General features: G+C 35.4%; 1 protein-coding gene across 1 annotated transcript in view; it reads left to right on the top strand.

Annotated features, from left to right (window-relative positions):
* The first annotated feature begins 4,367 nt into the window (after positions 1-4,367).
* PLA2G4A (phospholipase A2 group IVA) overlaps positions 4,368-26,283 on the top strand; it is a 166,284-nt gene continuing 144,368 nt past the window's right edge. Inside the window, exon 1 of the mRNA XM_007480974.3 lies at positions 4,368-4,456. The gene's annotated coding sequence lies outside the window, so the exon portion shown is untranslated. The remainder of the gene's footprint in view (positions 4,457-26,283) is intronic.

The following is a 26,283-nucleotide window of genomic DNA, read 5'->3' on the forward strand; positions in this document are numbered from 1 at the left end:
TCTATCAAATACCATATTTCTCAATTCCTCAAACTATGCTTCCCCCAGAGATTATTTTTATCTTTTCTGTAAACTTGAATATATTTAGTTTTTTTACATGTGATATTTTCCTTTAAAATGTAAGCTCCTTTAGGGTAGAAATAATTTTTTCCTCTTTCTTTTTATCCCTAGCCCTTGGCATAGTTCCTGGCACATTTTATTGTTGTTGTTCAGTTGTTTCAATTGTGTCCAATTTTTTGTGACCCTATTTGAGGCTTTCTTGGTAAAGATAGTGGAGAGATTAGCTATTTTCTCCTCTAGCTCATTTCACAAATGAGAAATGGAAGGAAACAGGGTTAGGTGGCTTTCCCAGGGTAACAGAATTAGTGAAAGTCTGAGGCCAGATTTGGACCAAGTAAGATGAGTCTTTCTGACTTCAGGCTCAGTACTGTACCCACTATACCACCAGCTGCCTTAGTAGTTACTTAATAAATGCTTGCTATTGATTGGATGACAAGGTTTTTCTAGCTAGGCAGTACCCAACAGGGTTTGTGTTTTGCTGGCATAGCCTCTAAGAATTCATATTCAATGAACTCTTGGCTCCCAAGAAGAGTTGAAGAAAAATGCACCTTCTTGTCTTATTTGAAGACTATGGGGTTTTGGAACATTGTGCATACTGTAAGACATGGTTGATATGTTGACTCTTTTTCATGGACTTTCTTTCTTTCTTCTTTAACCTTTGCTATAATAAGAGAAATTGATAGATGAATGGAGAGGTGAGAGGGATATATTCAGAAACTAAGGTAATGAAAAACAAAAGATATAAAAATTGAAAAAAGGACTCAGGGTCCCTTCTGTATTATGATGTGGAATTAGAGTAAGATTTCAGGGGAGAAGTATTGTTAACATGAAGAACACCAACAGCGGTTTATCCACCATCAGAACACAAAATTTAAAGCTTTTGAAGTTATATGAGTCAGCACTTTTCTTCTTCCCTAATTCTTCTGGTTTGTTGTGGAATTAGAGTTTTAATTACTGTCAATAACCTACTCTGGCAAATTTTTGAATTTGTTAAAATTTATCTTTAGTGCCCCTTTTTTTGTATTCTCTTCCCTTATTTGATATTCCTGAGATTAATTCTCATTCTACTCCCTGGCTTTTCTCCACTGTTCTGCTGTGGCATTCAGATCAGCCTTTTCTAGATCATCCCATGATGTTGATCTTTACTAGCATCTACCGAGAGTAACTGTGAGGATGAAGTGCTTTACAAACCTTAAAGCTGGTTATAAATAAATGACAGGGGTTATTCTCCAGGTCAGCTTAATCTCTGCTCTAATGTAGTAGGGGCCAATGGCCAGAGCTGCTTGGTCACTCTTTCAGGACCCCATGGCCTCTATTACTCAGTTTTGACAGCCAATATGTGTAGCTCTCAATTTTTCCCTTAATCATACATTATAAGAAATTGTTAATTTGTTATTTCATGTCTGTAAATCTTTTCCTGGGTAGATGCAAATTTCCTAAAGACCAAGATATATATATATATGTAATGTAAAAATAAAAAATTATATATATATATATAATAGCAATTACTCAAACAATTTTAAGGGTGCTTTAAGGTTTGTAAAGTGTTCTTATTATAATAATGCTATGAAGAGGTATTGTAAGTGTAATAGGATGTGCCTAATGGGGACACATTTCTGGGAGCATGCTCTTCCTGCTATTGCCAATTCACTTGAAAGTTTGATGTTTCTGAAAGTGAGAGATGAAGTGGAAGGCCATAGCTCCCCAGTTTAAAGCATTTGCACATATTCTGCAATTGTTTCCTGTTTGTTTACTGAGTAGTGAGGAAAGATCTTTTGATTGGCTACTAAGTTAGAATGGAATATTCATATGAAAGACCTTAATTAGTCAAATCAATCTCTCTTCTAGCATCAATCAAGCAAAAAAAAAAAGAAAAAAAAGCTACCAATTTCCAGGTGGGAAGAGAAGCCTTGAGGTCTTCCTTCTCTACCTCTAGGTTGCTATTTAGCCTTGAACACTTGTCAGTGTTCTGTCTCAATTGTGTTTTACTCTTTCCTTCTCTTAGGTGAATGAGTGTAAGAAATAGAATAGACTAAGCCAACAGTGTCAAAGTCAAATAAAAACAAGGTCCACTAATCTGTATGAATATAAGGATCTCTGTGGACATATTGACTTAGATTTAATCTGTAATATTACCTATGTTTTATTACAATTAAATTTATTTCTGTAAATATTTACTAATTACATTTTAATCTCATTTGGACAGCACTCCAGAGTGTTGTGCAATTTGCTGGTTGCCTGTTTGACACCTGTGGACCAGGTTGGCTACAACTCTATGTAAGATCAGGAAGAGCCACGAGAGATTCAGGAACTTGATTCTATTCCAGAGTGTGCAGGTGGATGAGGCCAGAGAAAAGCATATCCCCAACAGGTCCCCTGAGGGATCCAATCCAGGAGTCATTATTCCAGGAAATCAAGATACTACCAGGTCCTAAGTAACGTGTCCAGAAACTATGTAGCACCCAGAAGGAGTATTGGTAGGGGAAAGTTTGGTGGCAGCTGCTTCAAGTTGAACCCATTCTCCATAGGCACTGAAGGTATTTGTAACTTTTGTTCATGCTAAATTTTCTCAGTAAATATCTTCTTTTAAATGTGAAATTATTAGAGAAGCTAGGTGCCTCAGTGGATAAACAGGTTAGAGATGAGAGGTCTTGTGTTCAAATATGACCTCAGACACTTTCTAGTTGTGTGACCCTGGGCAAGTCAGTTAACCCCAATTAACTATTTAAACCCTAGTCTTTACCACTCTTCTACCTTAGAACCACCATTCAGACTTGATTCTGAGGTGGAAAATAAGGTTTTAAAAAAGGTAAATTGATTTTAATTGCTTATTGATGAAATTAAGAAGTTACTGCTTATAATACTGGGCTGCTAATCACTATAATGACATTGTGGAAATAAATCAGAATAGGATCAGTCAATAATATTAGGAAGAAACCCTAGTCTCATGGGGTTACCTTAGAATCCTTAGATGGAGATGTAGCTGAGCTTTGGGGACCCGATTATTTTGTGCAAGAAGATTTGGGATTGGGAAATTAAATCCAGAACCTATAAGGGTTACATAAATATCTTGAAATTGATTTTGCAGATGTGGGAAGCTAATATTATGTAAGTATAATGGTTAGATAGCTAGCCTAAAAAATAAGAAAGACCTGTGTTCAAGTCCCTTTTCTGACACATCCTGCCAAAGAGACCATGTGGGTGCCTGTTTACCAATGAAATCTCCATTCTAGTTCATATCCCCTATTTTTATTCTTCATATGAAGAAAGTAGAGGCTCAGAAAGGTAGAGGGACTTGCCCAAAGTCACAGAACTGCTAAATATTAGGAGGACTTGCCTTCATATCTACTGCTCAACTTTGTATTTTCCAAAGACTTTAGCATTAGATACCTGTTCTAGTAAAGTTATATGATGAAACAGTATTTCTTTCTCCACTTCTACCTGAAGAAAGAAAGAGAATTATAGTAAAGTAAAAGTAACATTACATATTAGGCCTTTCAAGAAACACTGGTCAGTCTTTCAACCCAGAACTTAGGAAATTTAAGGTGTGATCTGTTAAATAGATTTGGAATGAGGCTTCAAGTTCCGTTTTTAATTAGGTTGAGTCCATTCAAGGATGAGACTGAGATTGTAATCCAGTCATTGAATCAAAAGCTCTTTGACATGGATTTGACAGTCTAGTGACTTTCTTTGCAAAGGGATGAGAAGAAAACATGAATACATTTTGCCACTATTTAAAATACTGAATGAAATAATTTGAACAAGATGAACTAAAAAAGAAAGTATAATGTATTTATAGGTGCCAATTCATCCATGCATGGCACTCAGGGATTAATTCAACAATGGACATCCTTCAGGTAGGGGCACAAATTGTTTGTTTTCAAATTGTGTGTTCTAAATTACTTATGGATTTTGAACAAGTTAAATTCAGAACTCTATATTAAATTGATTTTTTGCATAGTTTAATTTATACATTCAAATTATAGCTAATTGGTTTTTAATTCAGATAGAACGATTATAATTCATTATTTACTTATAAAATTCTCTCTCTCTATATATTATATATATATATATATAATGGAGGAAGCAAGAGCTACATAAAGACGAATTTATTCTAGGCACGAACACAAAAGCATAAAGAATTTAACTATAAATTTAATATTCTGTGTTTTTTTTTACATTACTTCAATTCCCCAGTACCTTTTCCCCCCTTTGCTTCTTCAATTCCACCTTAAAACATCTGCACAGCCTACTAGACCAACCCACAAACTAGCTCCTCCCACCTAGATGATTTTTTTTTTTTCAAACTTGCCAATGTCCAGACACTGAAAAAGGAGCCTTGCAGAAAGCTAGAGGGATACACGGGTCCTGAAGATTCTAGTATACACTCAGAACTGTAAGCAACATTCTTACTCTTCCTTTTATTTTTATTTTTTTTAAAGAAAAAAAAATTCAATAGCGTCTAGTTTGTCAAGTTAATCAGGAACAGAGAAAACTGTGAGAGAAGACAAAAATACCCAGGTTTTTCAGCGTCTGTACGTGACTTGGCTTTTGTAAGGGGAAGCAGAGCAGAGAGCACTCCTGTTTCTTTTTAGCAAATGTGTATTTGTTTTATGGGTCTAAGGGAAGAAAGTGTTCAGAAAAGGTGCTTGGCTTAGCTCACTCTTTGAAAGATAAGATTTGAAAGAGTAGTTAAGGTAGTGCTGCTCCCACTTCCACGTGATTGTGTAGCCCAATGATTGCTGTGCCCTAAACTTTAGCAATGTGACAACTCAAAGACTGTTAGGAAGAGATGGATCACATTCCCTTATTTGATTTTCTGGGGTTTTCTTTCTCTTCCCTCCCACCCCACCTTTTCCTTCTTCTAATCCATTCTTCCTTCCTTCCTTCCTTCCTTCCTTCCTTCCTTCCTTCCTTCCTTCCTTCCTTCCTTCCTTCCTTTCTTTCTTTCTTTCTTTCTTTCTTTCTTTCTTTCTTTCTTTCTTTCTTTCTTTCTTTCTTTCTTTCTTTCTTTCTTTCTTTCTTTCTTTCTTTCTTTCTTTCTTTCTTTCTTTCTTTCTTTCTTTCTTTCTTTCTTTCTTTCTTTCTTTCTTTCTTTCTTTCTTTCTTTCTTTCTTTCTTTCTTTCTTTCTTTCTTTCTTTCTTTCTTTCTTTCTTTCTTTCTTTCCCTCTCTCTCTCTCTATCTCTCTCTATCTCTCTCTATCTCTCTTTCTTTTCCTCTCTTTTTCTTTCTTTCTCTCCACCAGTGCAACTTCTCTGTAACTTAATAATTTGTGAAAATTGTCTAGAGCACTGATAAGATAAGTGACCAGTCCTGAGTCACAGCCAGAATGTGTCAGAGACAGGACTTGAATCCAGGTCATCATGACTTCAAGTCCAACTTCCTATCAACATGCCCCTAGACTTAAGTGATTTTGGCAATATTTGCCTTATGATGGGTCAACACCAATTACTAATAATACAAATGTAGTTCTTAGAGTCTGACTTGTAGTAACTGTACTGTACAGCAGCATAAATATAAATGCTTGAAGAAAACCGAATAAACAGCAGTGCTATCATTTGAGACTGGAAGCTGATTTAGGGATTCTGTGCTGGAGGAAAGAGTTTTGAGGAGGGAAAGTAGAAAAAAAAACTTAGAATGGAGTAAAGATAAGACAGGGAAAGGAAAGACAGAAATATAGATTCTCTTCTGTGATTTTAATTTAATTTTATTAGATAGTTGCCAGTCACAATGCAAATTCTTTTATTCCCTAAAAGAAAATGTAAAATTTTCTTCTTGCCCTTGCTGATTTGTCAAATTGTTTTTGGTAAGTGGTTCTCTGTGCATATGACTTTCTCTTGCACCATCCCTACTCTATAAGTAGCGATTTTTTAAAGAGTAGCTTGGGACTGGATAAAGATAAAATATATTCTTTTGATTTCAAAATAAAAGTGGTTTAAATTGGGTGATAGTAGGAAAAACATAGTATTAGGAGTCAGATTAGTTAAGCTCTTATTTTGTTTTTGCCATTAACGTATTTTGTGACATTTGCAAGGCCACTTAATGCCAGGGGTCTCAGTTTCCTCATTTTTACAATGACATGGTTAAATTAGATTAACTCTAAATATCATTTAAAATGAAAGATCAATGGTTAAATATGATACAATCTAACTTCATTGTCACCTCAAATTATATTTTAATCTTATATTAAATTCCTACCTTATAGTAGTTGATGACAAATTGATTCCTCAACTAAGGCTTGGGGATAGCTTTGAAATCAACATTTCACCATTGATTTGTGTTTTCTAATTATGTATTTAATTAATTTGTATATTTTAAAAATTGTGTAAAATCAAGAGCATTTGTAGCCCTGCCACCATGACAAAGCAGTGATCCAGGAAGGAGCAGAATATCTAATAACAAAAATACTTTGACTTCATCTAAAATATCTCATGGGTTCATGAACAAACACTTTGTAAAAAAAGAAGAAAAAATACAGATATGCTATTAGGAAAACTGGAAATGAAAAGTAACAGCCCTTGTTAAAAGGTTTTACATTTCAAATAGCTCATATGGCCTACAAGAAAGCCTGTTTCTCCAGTTTGTTTTAGGTAAGAGATTGGAATCCTCCCCTTTAATGGTGCATTGTAAGAGTTAAATGGTAACTGAAGCAATACTTGTGAAATGTATAGAGAAGTAAATGTTTAATCTGCATTTGGAGGTTACAAACTTCCTGTAGAGGAACCACTTCATTAATTGAAGGAAATAGAACTCCTGTTGAACATTTCAAGCCACTTAAAAATATTTGACATCAATACTCAGTTTGTTAGGAAAAAATGTTAAGTTGACTCCTGAATCTCTGGCAAAGTTTAGTAAAAAGAAAGAAGTTGATTTCAACAGCTCATCAGTAGGTCTTCTTAGCCCTGCTTATCTACAAAGTGTGGTTCTTTCGAAATTAGAACACATGTATGGCAAGGAATGAATTGAATGGTTTAAGATAATATCCATTTAAAAATAGTCTGTAAGTAGAAAAGAGGAAGACCTAGAATTAGATTGTGGTTCTTTTTCCTTAGGCATGTCTTACATTAGCCAACTCCTTTTTTTTTTCCTAAATAGCTTTAGAAAAGAAAAAAAAAAACTGGAAGCTGGGTATCATATGAAAATATTCCGCAGAGTATTTTTATATGTTGAATTATTTATTAAAACAAGAACTAATGGCATAACAAAAAAAATTGGCTCAAATAAATTCCTGAAAAGTTCTTCCCCTTATCTATTCCTTCTAGCACTGCAGTGGATACTTATATAATATTTTGAATGGCTTTGTGAGAGAACAAAAAACAGGCCTTTTTGCTATTCTGATTATAAGTAGATCAGAGATGGATGAATAATTTACTCTCAGAAATTGAGTGCCAGATCTTTAACAATTAGTGCATGTGGTTAGCTGAAGTCTTTTTATGTATACACATATAAACTGATATTTCCCTGCTTCAGAAGATGCATGGTTTCCTGTGAGAAACTCTTTCTACAGATAAAGATAGTGACACATCATAGTAGATATCTGATAACACTTCGCAAAATACTTCTTAGGGAATTAGCCAAACCTTGAATTCGTAGTTTGTAGGTTTGCACTGTATAATAATATAGTTTTTTGATTGGTGTCTTGCTGGGAGGTTCTGAATGAGTGCAATGTCAGGGCAATGAGCTCAGATGAAAACAACATAGTCATAGACATGATGATATCCACAGATTTCATGGATATTATGACACATTAGGCATTTTAGAAAAGGAGGATGTGCTACAGAGGACAGAGAGCCAGGAATCAGGATTCCTGGATTCATCATGATCTGTCTCTGATAAAATATGGTGTGACCCTGGGCAGTCACTTAACCATTCAATGCTTCACGAAACCCTCCAAGATGCTTATGTTACAGAGAAGTTGTGTATCTCTATCATTCTATGAAAGAAAAAAAATAATGAGGGGAAACTTCTTGGGAGAAGTTTCCATGTTCAGTAGTTTCCCACTCTGAAGAAGTCTTACCCCCACTTCCATTCTATTTTTAGAAATACACATGATTCTACAGATAGGAGAAGCTTGATGGATAAATTAAATGATCAATTATATTTTATTTTAGCTTTGTGTTAAAAGTTTAATTTTTACCTTGAATTGTTTGCCAAAGACAAACTTATTTTTGCATGCTATACTGTTGAATGGAAAATTCTTTGTGTTTTCCCCGATTAAGGAGGCAGAACTCAGGTCAAAGAGAATTAAAAGAGTTTATTGAAGTATGTCAAGGTAGCAACACATCCATGGGTTGTTCATTGGGGATCAGCAAATGGCTTCAAGTTGAGCTTGCTTTTATGGATAACATTCATAATGAGATGAAGTCAATTAGGATAATTTCACATCAGCAAAAGAGTTTGGATCTTTCATTCCAGTTCCTCCCCAAGGTAGGAATAAATGACACTTTCTAGGCATAAACATAATGAAGGTGACTTCCTATGAGATAGATATCAGGGAATGCAAAACTACAGACTGAATCAACATGGATAAACATGGGGATCTGAGAATAATGGGTCACTGAGTCAACTTAACTTTTCATAATACACTAGGAGGTTCTGAGAATGACTATCCAGTGAATTGATGGGAAAGTTGTTAAAAACTGAATGTTTTTTATAGAATCACAGACATTTAAGAAACTCAGTAGCTATCTAATCCAGCCAATAACTGAAAGGAGTCCTACTCCTGTAGAGTTTACTTGATTCAGCTTCAAGTTTTCCAAGTAGAAAAGAACCATTTTCTCTTCTGGTAGCCCATTCCACTTTTGGATGGCTCTCATTGTTAACAAGCTTATATCTTTTGAGTCTCAATTGACTATTTCTAGTCATTGTTCTTGCTTTTACCCCCCAGACCAAACCCAAAAAAATCCCATTTCTTCCCCCAGAATAACTCTTCAAATATTTGAAGATGTTCGCATGTCCTTCCTGAGGCTTCTCATCTTCACATTAAGCATCACCAGATCTTTTAACTGATCCCCTATAACATGGATTCAGGGACTGTTGACATTCTTGTTGCCCTGATCTGGACAATCACCTGTTTTTTATCAATTTCCTTTTTTAATTCATGCTGCTCCTAAATGAACACAATGTTCCTAAATGTAGTCTGACCAGGGCACAATATGGAAGCAATATTGTGTGTAGCAGGTGATAAAGCAAATTCAACTACAAAATATGAACATGTAGATTCTACATTAGCTTTGGGATGAATGATGATAACAATTATGATGATATTGCCAGGACTAGAACCCAAGAAAAAAGAGGGAATTCTATCATTGAACAACTAATTATTGGATAATAGCAACAACTATAGTAACTTGGAGTTTGAGGGTTAAAAAGTGAAATCACAAAAGGAGTTGTGACTTTGTAGAAATGTAGGACTGTGTAGAAGAAGTGAAGGAAAAACTAATTTATTATTCTTATATTCTCATACCCTAAAAAAGTATTTTTCAACCCAATTACTTTTTTCCATTATATATATATTTTTTACTTAAAGGTGTTCATTTACTTTTTTTTGTGACATTGGTTAATTAAGTTGCAGAAATAATGGTGTTGTTTGTTGGCTTTCCACTATACAGAAATACAGAAGTAAGTCTGTCTGTCTGTCTGTCTTTCTCTAAAAGTGAGGCATAGCCCTGATAGTCTAGATGGCCTTCATAAAATTTTATGCCTAGACATGAACTTTAGTCATTAAGAACCTTTAACTAATATATATTTTTTTAGAAAAGTGTTTTATGAGGGAATACTTCTCCATGATGAAGTGCAGGAGTTGGACTGGTAAGACAGGAAGAAATGGAGTTAGGGATAGGGTGCAATTAGGTGGCTCAGTGGATAGAGAGCCAAGCCTAAAGATGAGGTTCTAGGTTCAATTTTGGCCTCAGATACTTCCTAGCTGTGTGACCATGGGCAAGTCACTTAAGCCCCATTGTCTAGTTCTTACTACTCTACTGCTCTTCTGCCTTAGAATCCAATACAAAATATTGATTCTAAGAGGGATGAAATGAGGTGACAGTATGACATCATGGAAAGAATACTAGATTTGGGGGTGATAGAAGTTGGATTTTAATTGTGGCTCTATCATTCAGTTTCTAATTTAGGGCAAATCAACCTTTAATGCTTTTGTTTTTCTCATCTCTAAAATGAGGTGTTTGGAATAAAATATTACTAAGGACCTTTCTAATTCTAAATCTATGACCCTGTAATCAAAGAAATCTAAGTGGGTGGTAAATTCTTGATAAATATCAGGCTCTGATTGAGGGAGGATGTGCAATGTTTCAGGAGATCATAGACCAGATGCTATCCTAGATGTTTGCTGTTCATCATCTATCTGAAAATAGGACACTAAATCTCACAATCAGTCCTTTAGTCTCATTGATATGTGACTAATCTAGCCATTTGTTGCTGCTAATGTTAACCGGTCTATGGAGAAAAGTCACTTAACCGCTACATATCTCTAAGATTCTGTCAGTTGCAGAAAAGGTACAGATTTGCATTTGTACAAAAGGTTTCCTTACCTAGACATGAACACTAATGGAACCACAGGTTCATTTCTATCTCCCTATAAAGGAAATTTTGCAACCCTGTTTCATAGAGATTAAAAATAGGTTTAAAGGATTCAACTAATCAGTGATCAGAATAAGCATAAAACATATTAATCTCCTGATCTGACCAACTGTGGAAATCTATTACTTACAATTAGTCTATAAATCACTTTTCTCACTATAAAATCAGTAATATATTCCACTAAAGTGCTCTCATATACAGTAATACACCTTATGCTTACTTAGCCTCAACTTTTATTGGTTTTCTTTTCTTTTTATGTTAGTTAGTAGCTATATTTTTTAATTGCAAGCTTCCAAGCATAATAATAATAATGCCTTTATATTTGTATAACTCTACTAAAATTCTATTGCATTTTCTCATTTGACTTGAAGATGTCTCTGGATTCTTGAATGCCATGCCAGTGGACCACAAGTTTATGTTGGTCCTATGAAATTGTGAAGAACATTTTATGGGCTGTGTGTCATTTAATGACCATGCCAGCTCAATTTGAAGAGGCTTGTTTCTGGTGTTGAATATTTTCCTCCATTGATAACAATTCACAAAGCCCAAGTTATCCACATAGAATACTTTCACTTCCTCACTATCCACTTTCTTCTAAACCCCTTTTTAATCTGCCTTCTACCATTATTATGCTACTGTAATTGTTCTTCTGTGATCTTAACTTCTAGATACAATGGGCTTTAAAAAAAAATCCTTATCCTCAATGAGCTGACCTGAGCATTTGAGATGCTTGACCATTTCTTGAAGTGGGACTCTCCTTGTTCTTCTATCTTTTTAACACTTCAACTCATCTCCTTCCCTGATTCCTGATCTTATTCCCAATTCCTTAAAGTGGGTGTTCTCAAATTTTCTGCCTTTAGACATTGGCTTTGTAGTCTCCCTACCATGGAAATCTCATTTACTTTTATACTTTTTTTACTTTATGCAGATTACACCCCAATTTTTCCCTCTATTTTTTGACAGTCTCTTTTTTGACCTTCACTAACTTCTTAATTACTTAATTAAATACTCTGCTCTAACTTCTTCCTGGTTTTACTCTTTCTGTGAGTGGTATCACTTTTAAATTTTATGGTTCACCTTTGACTATTTCTTTTCTCTCATCTCAAACTGTTACCAGTTCTTGTTGATTCTATTTTGACATCTTCTATATCTTTCTCCTCCTCTTCTTCCCTTTTTTTTGCATTCATTGACAGCTCCCTAGACCTTTATAATTGTCTCCTTTTGGCAATTGCAATTGCCACTTTGGCAACTGATTCCTTACTCATTTTTTTCCTTCTTCCAATAATCCTTTATTAATTTTCTTTATTCACAAATTTGGTGTTGTTACTTCTTTTTTAAAAATCTTTAGTAGGTCACTATTGCTTACCAAGTAAGATTTAAACAACTTTGCCTGAAATGAGAGGCCCTCTTTTCCTGCCTCTACATCTTAACATTTCTTCCTTCTTTTCTATGACCCAAATGAACTGTATCATTCTATGTCTTCTGAATAGATCCTGCACTTTCCCTATTTAATGTCTTTATGCCAATTCTTTTTTCTGTCTAACCCTCCTCCTCTATTTCTGTTGATATAAAATTGTCCAGGGATCCATTGATAGATAATAAGTGTTAAAAATAAAGAAGTCTCTGGACCATAATTTGGAGCTGAGGATCCAAACTTTAATGATGATAAGTTAAATCTAGAGATCTTACCACATCCATTTTGTGCTAAAACTCCTTTAGATATTTAACAATGTGCCTCATAGGGTTTTGACCATTAATTAGCATAAGTCATTAACACAGTAGAAGATGCATAGAATTTTCAGAAATATGCAATGATGTTTGGGAACAAGGGTTTCGAATGTTTGATACAAAGTTCCACATTCAGTACAAGATTAACTATCACATACTTAGATCAAATTACCTTTCTTGACCATAATACTCTAGGCAGTCTATAGTTGGCATAAATCTTCAAAGGATCAAACAACACCTGGACACTCCAAGCTTGTTTTCATACACTATCATCAGGCAAGCTATATTCTGCATGGGTTTCAACAGACCTGAAGTTTTTATTCCTCCAACAGAAGTTCTTTATTCTGAATTTCTATTCCTCCAACAGAAGCTATAATATTCCAATATACCAAATTATATCCTTTCTAATACTATGGTTAATATTCTTATTCTTATAATTGACATCTTAGACATAGTTTACTAACTGGGCCAAACTCTGTGAAACTTATAATTGCAATTACTCATCTAAAAGATTATATGTGATCACTCGGTTTATGTTCAATAAGTTAAAGTCAGTAAAACAATTTTCTTTTTATGTGGTCGATTGTAGTTATCAATAATAGGAGACATTTTAGTAACTGGTTTATTACATGCTGAGCATAGTTCCTTGGCACACAAAAGCCAATGACCACAAGCAAAATTTTTTAAATCTTTGTGTAGATTTTAGTTATAAGACAGAATGAAAATGATGGAATTTTACAGAGGACAGAAGAGAAGGTAAAGATTTACACATCGTAGGATAGATAGCAGAAGGAGATCTATATCATGTAAAACAGGAAATTAGCCAGTAAATATCAGAACTATCATCTGAAGCTGGAATTTTATGAACAGCGTAGACTTCACTAGAGATAAAGCCAACTATAGTTGCTGCCGCAGTGTGTCTAACTAGTTGTATGGCTTGTTTTCAAGAGGAAATCTTGGTACCAAAGTGAATACTAAATTTTTCTTATGTCAAATTCCATCTTTTTAAACACTTGCATCTCCTTTAGAAAGCCTTATCTGATAATTATTGCTAGTAAAGATCTTTCCCTCTTGGATTGTCAAGTGAGAATGGACTATATCATTGCTGAGGTCCCTTATGGGCCCAAACCTAGTATCCCATACAGTACCACTTTTTATTTAATATTTTGAATGATAGTATTCTGTATCTTATTTTGCTATTAGACTTTAAACTCCATGGTTCCATGGGGACAGAGACTTTGTATTATATAAACTCTTTCTTTCCCCTACTCTACTACTTAGAATCCACTCTAAGATTTTGAACAGAATAGATGCTTAATAAATGCTTTTTGATTGACTGACTGGGTTGTGATTTGAGTCAGTAGAAGAAAAACCTTCATGAAGGAAAATTATAAATTATTTAATTGAGTAATGAATTTGGTAACTTACAAAGCACTTTAACAGATATTATCTCATCTAGTTTTAATAATAATAATTATTGTCTGGGAGGTGGTAGACTGAGGCAATGTTATGCCTATTTTATGGACAATAAATTGAAGCTTAGAGTGGTTAAGTGATGCTAGGAAAGTGAGGTGTTAAGGAAAGAAGACTGAAGGGGACCCAGGAAATCATGGAACTAGTGGTGTGACCTTCCTACAAAGGAAAAACAGTGAAGGTGATGCCCTTAGTGAAATGCTTGAGTGGAAAAGGACTTTCACAATATTATCGCATCTGATCTGAACACTGGGAAGAGGTAGGCTTAGGTCATGCCTGTCATAGCTGCTTTACAGACAAGGTGGTATTCTTATGCTGTCAAAGGAGGGAAAGAATGCCCTGGCCCCAAAGGAGTTTAGGTGGACACTTTGTTCAAGATTTATGGGAGGACAAAGCTAAGAGTCACAAAGAATGGGCAGATAGAAATTGGAGTCAGCATCATAGGAGGAAATCCCCACAGAAATGACATCACAGATCCACTTAAGTATCTGAGTGACTCATTAATTAGCACTCCTTCTGATTGATAGATAAATTACTATTAGCTCTAAATGACAGGAAATTTATAGGATAATAAAACGACAGACTGAGCTGTAAGGAATCTTAAAGACCAATGAGTTGGCTAAGGTAAAAGAGCAGTAAAAAAAGTCCAGCTTTAAAATTCTACAAATTATCTGTAATCACAGGACTAATTATGTAAAGAACTAGACGTGGAAATCCAGGAACTCCATTTCAAATCCCATTCTCATCTTGCTGCAATAAAGGTTGCTGTGGGTCTATAGTGGAAGAACATGGAAATTTACAAATTAACTTTAATGAATGAGACAAAAGGCAGTAGTTGATTTTTAGAGTTAGTGGAGAGATATGGGATGGGGCTGGGGGAGGGAAAGAGAATATAGAACCTACAATGTGCTAGGCACTGTGCTAAGGGTTTGACAGATATTATCACATTAATACTTTCTTTTTTTTCCATAGCAGTACCCGCGTCCAAAACCTACTTATCAAATAGTGAGTAATGTGGGTGATGGAAAGAAAATCTCCACAGAGAGCCCAGGTCTTTAGACAGATGCCCATTTTTTTTAACTTCATGAGCAACAGTAAAATTCTGGGATAAGCAAATAGGATCTTCCTTACTGATTTTTTTTTAATGGAGTCACAAAGGAAGTAGTAAACAATTCCAACACAGGTATTGGTGGTTGCAGTTGTGGATCTAGGTTAGATGGAACTGCTGTGCAATATGGAAAAGGAAGATTCCATAAGAGCTTTGGATATTCTGCATTATGCATTGTGTAAAACTGGTTACAGTTAGCAGGTGATACATTCATCTGAACAAAGCCATATTTTTTAATTCAGTCACAAAATTAACAAAACTAAAAGAAAAAAATGATCTTAAAATTAGACCAGTTTAGTCAAGATCCTAATGAGTGCACTCATTGTTTTGAGTTTACAAGATTTTTTTGATGTTCTTAACTATCTAAATATCTTAAGGGCATAACCATGGAGCAGTCTACTCTCAATAAAAGTTTCCATATCGATTGAATTGTTCTCATCTTTTGTCTGGATCTCTGATTGACAATGTTATTAGAACAAGTTGCCTACCACTTTTTGGCAAGCAGAAGACAACTTTAGTAATAGTTTTGTGTATAGTTTGAACCTTTGATCATTTTATTTTCTATCACACTCATAATTCCAATCCTGAACTGTATTTTAGTGAAATGAAGGATAAGAAACCTATTATATATGCATCTGATTGCTTATTCAAAATTCATCCTTTAGGGAGGGGTGCTTATTTGAATTGCAAAAAATTCTTTGTCCATAAAGACCTTTTGCACAAAAGGGCATTGATAAACCTGAAAACATCCAGAGGAGGATAATCATTACTGTGAGTCCATATCATATAAGGATTAGCTGCCAGCACTGGGGTTATTTAACTTGAAGATGAGGAAACTTTGTATTATATGTTAGTTATCTTCATATATCTTAAATAATGGAAATCATGGAAGAGGGATTATTCAATTTACTCAGTTTGCCCTACAAGGCAGAACCAGTAGTCTGTGGAAAATGCAAAGAGGAAAATTTATACCTAGTACCAGGGAAAAACAAAATGAAATTTAAAAAAAAAAACTTTCCTAACCATCAGAGCTATTGAAAGAGGGAAACTGACTGCCTATGGAGGGAGTGGTTCAGGCAAGGAAAGCACTTAATTGACATGCTATAGAGTTGGACTTTTTTTTTTTTTAAAGGTATGGGCTAGATTAGATAGCCATTGGGATCTCCTCAAACTTGATATTCTTTGATATTTAACCTGGCATTATGATTTGAGAGCTACTCTTAAGCCATTTGATTAAAATTGGGTGCCATCTTCAAGGGGGATGAATTCCAAGACTTACCCTGGATAGATATCTGGAACCATTGTCTAAGCAAACATGCTGGCCATATATATGTGTGTGTATATAATATATATGTGTGTATATAGGGAGAACAGATATATTATTTAATTTTATTTATTATAATATATTTTAATTATATATAGCATATTATTACAATATTATAATCAACAATATAATTATATTACACATTACATATATAATATATAATATCTATTTCTGTGCTTTCCCCTCTGTTCCCATCCCTCAGCTCAATGCTCCTTGGCCTCCTCTTACCCCCCAAAATATTTTTAAAAACCAAATTAAAAATAGGGTAAAATGAAAATGAAAGCAGAAGAGCCTTAAGACTGGGCATACTAGGTGGTAGCATTTTACAGTTGACCCCGGATGATTGATAACTAAAACTGTGGACATCAAGACCAGATAACAGGTCCCTACTGCACATACGCATACAAATTTTTTAGTGGAAGCTTTTCCTGATCCTCCTTAATATATGCTGATTGATTGATGGAATAATCCAATTTATTTGTAACTTTTGGGGAAGTTGTAGCCAGGCAAGTCCCAAGTGGAACTACTTGATTTGGGAAGATGATAACTCTGGTGATTCCTGCTGTTTATATAGACACGCAGACCAACCACTTTATGAGGTCATGGAGAGACCTTTCCATACTATGCTGGTTTGGGTGAGCTCACAAATTATGCTTTAAGGTGGAGCCCCTGATGGTGTGTTTGGCTTCCCCTCTCAGACTTTCTTTCTATTGACTTGAGGCTTTTGCTTTAATAAAAGTTACTGGGACTTTGGCAGCAACCTTGGAAGGAGAAAAAAAAATAGATAATATCTATTTCCTGACCAAACCTAAAGCTAAACCTGAGCCAAACCTTCTTTCCATGAGGCAGCCTTCATGGGAGGCACCAGGTTGAAACTGTGCTCCTCCTTTGACTCACTGGATATTTATTTTCCTTGGACACCAAATAATGAATTCTAGGCCAAGTTGTGCTGAATATAGCCATGCCACAGCCTCAAAGATGTCACTACAACTTCAAATGGACAAATAAATCCATGAAATATGAAATATGACTGAAATAAAATGTTAAAACTAAAGAGAATACAAGAATTCTTTCAGTGGAGACTAAATTTTTTAAATGAGGAAGCTGAGGCCTGGAAAGGGCATATGTTTTGCCTAAGGTTTCCCAGCTCCCCATGGATATTAATGACCAGAAGTCAGGCTTTTTGTGCTCCTAGGTCCATCAATGATCATTCCAGCACACAAAGCTATAATCCAACAAATATTATTGTGCACTTATTGTATGCTGCACACAGTGGTCCTATAAGGTTAGACAAATTATAGCCCAGGTCTGTTTTAGTATGGGCTTATGATCTAAGAATAATTTTTACCTTTTAAAATAAAGTTTTGCTGCATTTAAAAATATGAAAACCTTTCTTATTTAGTTGGCCACACAAAAACAGATGGTGAACTTTGCTGACACCTGATTGTAAGCTCCTTGAAGGCAGGGGTCATTTTATTTATGCCCATTCCTTCCTAAAACCCAGCAGAGTTTATAGTATATAGAGAATATTTGAGAAATTACTGTTAACTAGTTAATTAATCCCTGATGATCTCCAAAAAGTATTTTATAGAATTACAGCCAAATTTGTTGCATATAAGGGAAGTCTCTGTTGAAAGAAAGATTCTTTCCTTTTTTGGGCTTTTACCTTAATTAATGATGCAAAATTCAGGAGCAAGATAACTAAAGGAGTTTATTAAAAATACATGCAGGTAGCACTAACATGTTGACAGGCTAATCACTGGAGATCAGCCTGGATTTCAGGGTTGGCCAGATTTTTATAATAAAACTTTTGCAATGAGATCGACACATGTTGATAGGTTCTCATAAAAAAAGGATGAATCCATGCTATCTCAGTTTCTTCCCAAATATGGGACATTTTGCACAGATGGGACAGATGGGACACTTGACTTGCCTATGTGTCAAATCCTAGGAAATACAAAAGTATAGACTGAGTGAGGCTTCCCTCAACAGTGACTGAATAGCCTGGGAACAGGATGGGTCAATGAGTCAATATTCTTCCCGCCATGCTTTCCCTTGCTTTCTTTTCTTCCCAAACCTAACTCTTAGTTGATCCCACTTACACCTTTGTTCTCTCTGGCCCAACTGCTTGGCTGCTTGCACTCATGTCTCTTCTTTTGGGGCTCCAATCCAGTTTTTGGCATCTGCTTAGACTAGGGAGTCCTCTGTATAGTTAGAAATCTTGAGCAGTCTTTTAATAAATTAATATAGTAAGACTAAACATATGGGCTCCAGAGAATTTCATTTGTTACAGCCCCTAGCTTCAGAAAAAGACCATCCTCTCTGAGGCATCCCAAAGCAGGGTGGGTCTGATATTTCCCTTATTTGGGAAAAGACCCACCTTCCCTATGAGGAAGTAATGAAGGAGGAGTTGAGATCTTTAAGTCTACTTTCTCTTCAGAAATGTCACCAATTGGAACTGTTGGGGAGATCCAAGGGACAAACTGTCAGGTTAGTAAGAAAGAGAAAACAGGAAATATATATATATATATATATATATATATATATATATATATGATTAAATGATTATTCTTAAAAATACATACTTTCATATCTATTAATATATGATTAAATTATTATTCTAACAAAAATATAAACCTTCATATAGTAATATAATATATAATTAAAATTTTATTCTTTAAAAAATACACAATTTCATGTAATAGTATCTCACGAGGCATTCTCAGTCTTAACATTCTGAACTTTAAGGTCTCATGTTTTGCTAAAATTAGGTGGATTTGTGCCATTTTGGTTAGTCTTTTAGGGCTGATTCCTATAGTTAATGGGTTAGCTTCTAAGACATTGCCATATATTTTATGGTTTTCTCTTTTGCCCTATCTTTTTTTGTATAGAGCTGATATTGCCTTTTCATGTTAAATTATTTTTTAAAAATTGATAACACCATTAGGTATCCATCATTAAAACTGAAGTTGGCTGGGAAAAAAAATGTGTGTGTGTGTGTGTGTTTTAAGAATACAATTTAAAAACTTGTTGCTATTATGTATGTATCTGGGAAAGGAATAAAGATGTGTCTTGATCCTGTCACAAGATGTTTAGGGTTTACAGAGGGTCTTTTACATGAGAAGAGTGGAACCCGTTCTTTGGTAACACATTGCATGCTCTGTTAATATCAATGTTATTTCTTGAGGAAATGGCCTTGTATCATTTATTGCTTAAAAATTCCAGGTACATTACCAAATAGGCCTAGATGACCCAACCATCCCTCTAAATTGTTAGTCCACACTTCTCTTTCCTTTCACCTCTAGAAAATCTGATGACACTCATTGTTTCCACTTTCTCACTTGCTTCTCAGCTTCTTAGAAGTGGTTGGCGAACAACATAAAACACTGAATTTAGGGGGCAGCAGGGTCACTTGGTGGATTGAGAGTCAGGCCCAGAGAAGGGAGGTCCTGGGTTCAATTCTGACCTCAGACACTTCCTAGCTGTGTGACCCTGGGCAAGTCACTTGACCCCCATTGCCTAGCCCTTACCACTCTTCTGCCTTGGAACCAATACCCAGTATTGATTCTAAGACAGAGGATAAAGTTAAAAAAAAAAACCACTGAATTTGGAATTACAAGTTTGAAATTCATATCTCAGTTCTATCACACAGGTGTACCTTTGGCTTAATCACCTAACTTCTGACTCTTAGCTTCCTCACCTGCAAAATGAGAGAGTTGATGGTGGACAGCCTTTTCAAAGGGCATTCAGAGGTCTGATTCCAGTCTCTAGTTGTAGTCTGACTTTATAATACTTCCTCATTATTTGAATTCAACTCCAGCCAGTTTGGATCCTCACCTTCTCATAACCATGTCATGAATTTCCTTGCTTTTCTGACATTGCTCACAATCTTCTCTGTTCCTTTATGCTTTCAAGAATTTTCTTGTTGAAATCTTACCATTTATCTTTCAAGTCTTCATTGGCATTCAAATCCCTTCCTAATTTGCCTTTTCCAATCTTCTTACACACCCTTATGCCTCTCACATGTCCTGCGATGATCTAGTGATATTTGCCTCCTCGCTGTTCCTCAAATAAGAAACCCCATCTCTGTCTCCTGGTATTTTCACTGTCCATCTGCTTTCCATGGTTGGGATGTTTCTCTTCCTAATTTCTGCCTCCTGGCTTGCCTGATTTCCTTCACATCCCAGCTAAAATCCCATCTTCTGTAGGAAACCTTTCCCAATTCCTCTTAATTCTTAGACTCCCTTAATTGTACCTCTTGTTTCTTATTCATCTCTATATAGCTTGTTTGTACATGGTTATTAGCATGTTTTCTCCCCATTAGAATGTGGGATCCTTGAGGACAGAGACTGCCCTTTGCTTTTATTTTTTTGTATCCTCAGTGCTTAAGCATGATGCCTTGCATGTAGTAGGTTTCTAATAAATGTTTAAGTGATTGACATGAAGGATTTTCTAATCCCTTAGCTAGAAATGATCCCTCTTTTCCTGTGAGTTTTCATAATACTTTTCTTCTTACCTTTGTTAATGTACTTATTGTTTTGTGATATTTATTGGCATGTGCATCCCCGCCACCATCGCACCTTTAATATGAAGCTGCAAGTGCTGAACTGGACTGAAAAGAAAGTGACCAGGAGCCAGGAGATCTTTGGTCTAAAGTCCATACATATTTCTTCCAAACTTCAGTTTTCCTACATGTAAAAAGGACCATGTCAAACTAAATCATATGTGTAACGGTTTTTTGTCAACTTTACTGTCAGGTCATAATTGAAAGAACCCTTTATAATAAAACATTTTTATTTGAGGAATTTAAGAAAATTGATTAAAGGACTTTGCACCACGCGCACGTGTGTGTGTGTGTGTGTGTGTGTGTGTGTGTGTGTGTGTGTGTGTGTGTGTAAAGGTGTTCGTTCCCTGGCTCCAACATCTTGACTCCTTTCTTCCTTTTTTTCCTCTGCCTCCTTCTACATGGGCTACTTTTTAGTCAAAAAGTACTTTTAACCCATGAGTACTTTTACTCCTAGGAAAATCCTTTCCTCTTCATCTTCCTCCCAGCTTACTCTTCTCAGTTCCCCATCCATTCACCTACTCTTTCTTGTTTAGACTTCACTTTCATTTTTTTATATGAATCAAATGATTCTGAAGGAGAATAAAACAATTCTATATAACTTCTTTTTAAACCCTTACCTTCTATCTTAGAAAGCAAGAGATTCTAGCACTTCATGAAGGGATCCATTCCAGAACTTAATAACCTTCTCTATCTGGATTTCCTTTCTTTTATATAATGCAAATTTTATGCATGTCATGTCCAAAGCCCTAAAAATATGCCTCTTAAAAATTTCCTAATGGTTATGTTGAACAGCTGGCTATCTTCCTTGGAATAATAACTTTCCATATACTTTAAGAGGATGCTTGTTTTACTAGCTCTTATTTCCTGGTCTCAGATTTTAAAAGTCCCACTTCTTTTAGACTGTTTTTAGAGGTATTATTCCCATGAATGCACATTCCTTTGTATTATTGATGCAGTCTCAGGATCATAGATCTGGAGCTGGAAGGGAACCATAGAAGCCATCTAGGACAAACCCCTCATTTTCCAGAAGAGGAAACTGAGGTCTAAGGTAAGAGATTGGCCCAAAGCCAGTCAAGTTATGATAGCTAGGAAACTGGAGATTTGAATTTAGATCTTTTAACTATATAAAACCATCACTTTTCCTCACTCTACCCTGTGAGATTTATGTCTTTAATGTAACTAATAAAGGAATGACATATCCTTGTTCAAGGAGACTCATGATATTCTTCTACTCTGTAAAGGTATATGCACCCTCATTTCATTCTTCTCCCTTAATTTCCTCAGGTGTAAAGCCAAGAGAACTGGCATTCCATAATAATGAATTCCAAACTCTTTTTAAAAAAGAAAAAATGCAGCTATGGGGTGGCTAGGTGGGATAGTGGATAGACCTGAAATTGGGAAGACCTGGGTTCAAATTTGGACAAGTGACTTAATCTCTTGTTTGCCTCATTTTTCTCATAGGTAAAAAAGGGATGGCAATTATACCTTTTCTCCAAGGTTGTTATGATGATCAAGTGAGATAATAATTATAAAATGCTTAGAAGAGTTCCCAGCACATACTAAGTGCTGTATAAAAATGTTAGCTATCATTATTATTACTATTGTGATTAAAATATTTCATTTTTCTTTTATTATACTTTATTATTCCATTCCTCCTGGAATATTTTGGTAATCAGAAGTTTCTTTTCTGTTAATATTAACCTCACCTGACTAAAAGAAAATCATGATTCATAGAATAATAATATTAAGGAAAAACTGTTTATGATTCTGAGATAAGAAATCAATCAAATGAGAGGGAAAAAAGGAGTACAGTATCTTTATGGCCTCTCCACACCCAAATTAACTTAGGAAGAATTTGCTGGAATAAGATTGTAGGCATGTAAATTTCCCCTCTCTACTAGTCCATTGTGAACCTTCTGTTGTTCATTTGTCTTCAGATATGTCTGACTGTTCATGACCCCATTTAGGGTTTTCTTGGCAAACGTACTTCCTGGAATGGTTTGCCATTTTATTTTCCAATTATTTTTGCAAATGAGGAAACTGAGGCAAGCAGGGTTAAATGACTCCTTCAGAGTCATACAACTAGTGAGTGTCTGAGGCCAGATTTGAACTCCTGAAGGTGAGTCTTCCTATTCTAGATGCCATGCTCTCTCCTTTGTTCCCCCCTAGTTATGAACCTTCTAAATGAAATGTAATCCGTAATCTTACTTAATGTATCTATAGGCTGTATTTAACTAAGTTTCTTTCCTTAGAGGTATATGAAATTATGATTCTGTTTAACAATTTTGCTTATTTTTAAGTCATTTAAGGGAATATGACATAAATCTATTTGGCTAGGCCTGTGTGGTCTTTATAGCCTCAGGCTAAATAGATTGTTCTTTATTAAAACTTATTTTTCAGTCCTTCTGATTTAATTTTTTTTCTATAAAAGCCAAAACTCTAGCTTTGTTCCAGGGTTATTATTTTGAATTCTGAACCTGTGCCTAAGCAAAATAAAACCAAAATTTTTAACTCTACAATTTCTGCATTGTCTATATCTGTCTAATTGTATATCTACATATATACCTACATATGTCTAACTTTATACTTTCTGCATAGATTTATCTCAGCAGCCCTAATCTACTATATAAACTCAAAGAGGAAATATTTCTTCCATAATTATATTACTATTACTAGCTGGAACCAAATAAAAGCAATGTTAATGATGTGGTTTAAAGAAATATTTTTAAATGCAGTTAGAAAATATATTAAAGCTTTTATTAATATCTTCAGATTCATCAATCTGCTGAATTAAGACTGAAGGAGAGAGAAACCCTCTTGTATGTTACCTAGGGCTAGGAGAATTGAGTTCCATAGAAAGCTGTGACATAAGAAAAGCAAATGAACATTTCTACCTTGAGGAGTCTCAATTTAATTTATTTTGTATTTATTATGCACAGGGATGAGGGCACTTTATGGAAAGGAATGGAGATGAGAGATTTAATGCAAAGAGCAAGGCAAATGGAAAAGGCCAATTTGTGCACAAAGAGGAGTCCCCTGAGTAGGACCTGGAAGGAATAAATTCCTCTAGGGATTACTTCTTTTTGGTCTTTGCATCCCCATTATTTAGCACATAAAGGCTCAGTGTGGGATAGGGATAGGGAACCATACACATGGGACTTTTGATTTCATTTCTATGGGCAACTAACTACCAGATGAGGAAATTCATAATCCTTGCAATTCAGGACTTTCTTTGCAAATCATTTTCTGAGAGTGAGTTGCTCAGAGCTTTGAGAGGTTAAATGATTTGGTGAAGGTCACACAACCAATGTGTCAGGGGCAGGACATGACTTAAGTGCATCTGGCTGAAAGGCTGACTATCTACTTTGCTGGATTGTGAAAGGCTTTAAATGCCAAAAAAGGGGGGGGAAGAGTTTGTGCCTTATTCTCGAGGCATAAAGTGGACGGTAGCTTCCGAAGCATGGGAGAAACATGGTAAGATCTGTGTTTTAGGGATATTGCTCTGGAAGCAGCATCAGGATAAACTGGAGAGGAGAGAGACTTGAGATAGAAAAATGAATTGGGTTAGGCTCCAAGCCAGAGGCAATGAGGGTTTGGACCACAAGGGTGATAGCTATGTGAGCATAAAGAAGGGTGGGTATGTGAGAGATGTGATGAAGTAAAATCGATGTGACTTGACAACTGAATAAATATGGGGGTGGGGTGAGCAAGAGGGAGGATTTGAGGACAACTCCTTGGTTGTGATCTCAGGTGATTAAAAGTACAGTAATGATTTTAACAAATTAGAAAAGGTTGATCAGTTCCAAGACAGGAGAGTGGTAAGGGCTAGGCAATTGGAGATAAGTGAATTGCCTAGTGTCACACAGTTAAGAAGTGCCTGAGGCCAAATTTGAACCCAGGACCTCCCATTTCTAGGCCTGAATCTCTATCCACTGAAGGACCCAGCTGCCCCTGTAATTTTTCACAACCCCTCAACAGAGAATACCAAACCTGAATTTCTGAGCTCTTTCATAATTTAAATCACTCAGAAGACCGGAATTAAATTTAGTATCATTCCATAATTTTGCCATTCTTATGGTCTCATTTCTTTCCCACAAATCATTCACACTACTTTCTGTTTTGTTTTTTGTTTTTTTTTTTGGTAGTTTCAGTTTCCCTTATATTTGTGAGCAGTTAGTAGAACAGACACCTCTTCTAAAAAGACAGGGTTATAGTAGTTCAAGGGATGCTTTCAAACCCCAGGACAAACTGGAAATAACTTCTTTTTCTTTTTTTTTAAACCCTTACTTTTTTTTTAATCTTTCAATGTTGTTTTATCTTTATTTCCCATCATACATTTCTCTTATGAAGTCTTATGTTTTATAATTTTTGGTTGGTTGTATATTATAGTCTAATCACATCCACTACTTGTCTCTTAATTGTTCTTTTTTTAATTGAAAATTTTTATTTCATTAATTAATTTAGACGATTTTTCCATTGTTACATGATTCATGTTCTTTCCCTCCCCTCCTCCATCGCCCCTCACCCCCATCCCTATAACTGACATGGAATTCCACTGGTAAACCCTTACTTTCTGTCTTAGAATTCATACTAAAGTACTGGCTCCAAGGCAGAAGAGCTGTAAGGGCAGGGCAATTGGAGCTAAGTGACTTTTCTATAGTCATACAGCTAAGAAGTGTCTGAAGCCAGGTTTGAACCCAGGACCTCCTGTATCTAGACCTGACTTATCCACGGAGCTAGTCATTTGGCTGCCCCTGGAAATGCTTTCTTAAAACAATTCTATGACTGCCAGGAAGCCATTTGAGATCTTTTCTGGAGGTCTTCACTTAACTGATTACCTCAGAAATCAGAGAAAGGCAAGTAATTCAAGAATGGGGCAGCTACTTACCCTACCCTCTTCTAGTCCCAACCACAACAGCACACCAAACTTTCAGGAAATAGGAAAGAGAAGAGTCAACTATTTGTGAGGCAGTAGAACTTTATTTCATTAAAAAAAAATCAAGACAAAATGCCGCCAGTCTTGGATTATTCTGGGTTTTGTGTTAAATATATATATATATATTTTTTCCCAGAAGGTCCATCTCACAGATTTTCCCATTGTAAGCAGTATGGTGAGGTGAGGGAACACAGATGGAATGGTAACACAAAGCAACTACTCTAACATTTAAAGGTAGAGGAAGGAAATGATTATTCCATAGCTTATGAAATAGAAGGTAATTAGAACACTTAACTTGGGCTTGATTCCATTTACTGGCCTTTGATGGAGGAGACATTTCTAGATAATCAGTGAAATATGAGTCTTTAAACACCTTGCCTTTGTTTTTCAGACTCAGTTAAGCTGAAAATGAATGAAAAAAATCTCTATTTGAGGACTCTTCTTTCTGTATTAAGAGGGTTTTGGTTCCTAGGTCTTAGACTATTCTGG

The sequence above is a fragment of the Monodelphis domestica genome, chromosome 2 (assembly GCF_027887165.1).
Source record: "Monodelphis domestica isolate mMonDom1 chromosome 2, mMonDom1.pri, whole genome shotgun sequence".
Classification (NCBI taxonomy): domain Eukaryota; kingdom Metazoa; phylum Chordata; class Mammalia; order Didelphimorphia; family Didelphidae; genus Monodelphis; species Monodelphis domestica.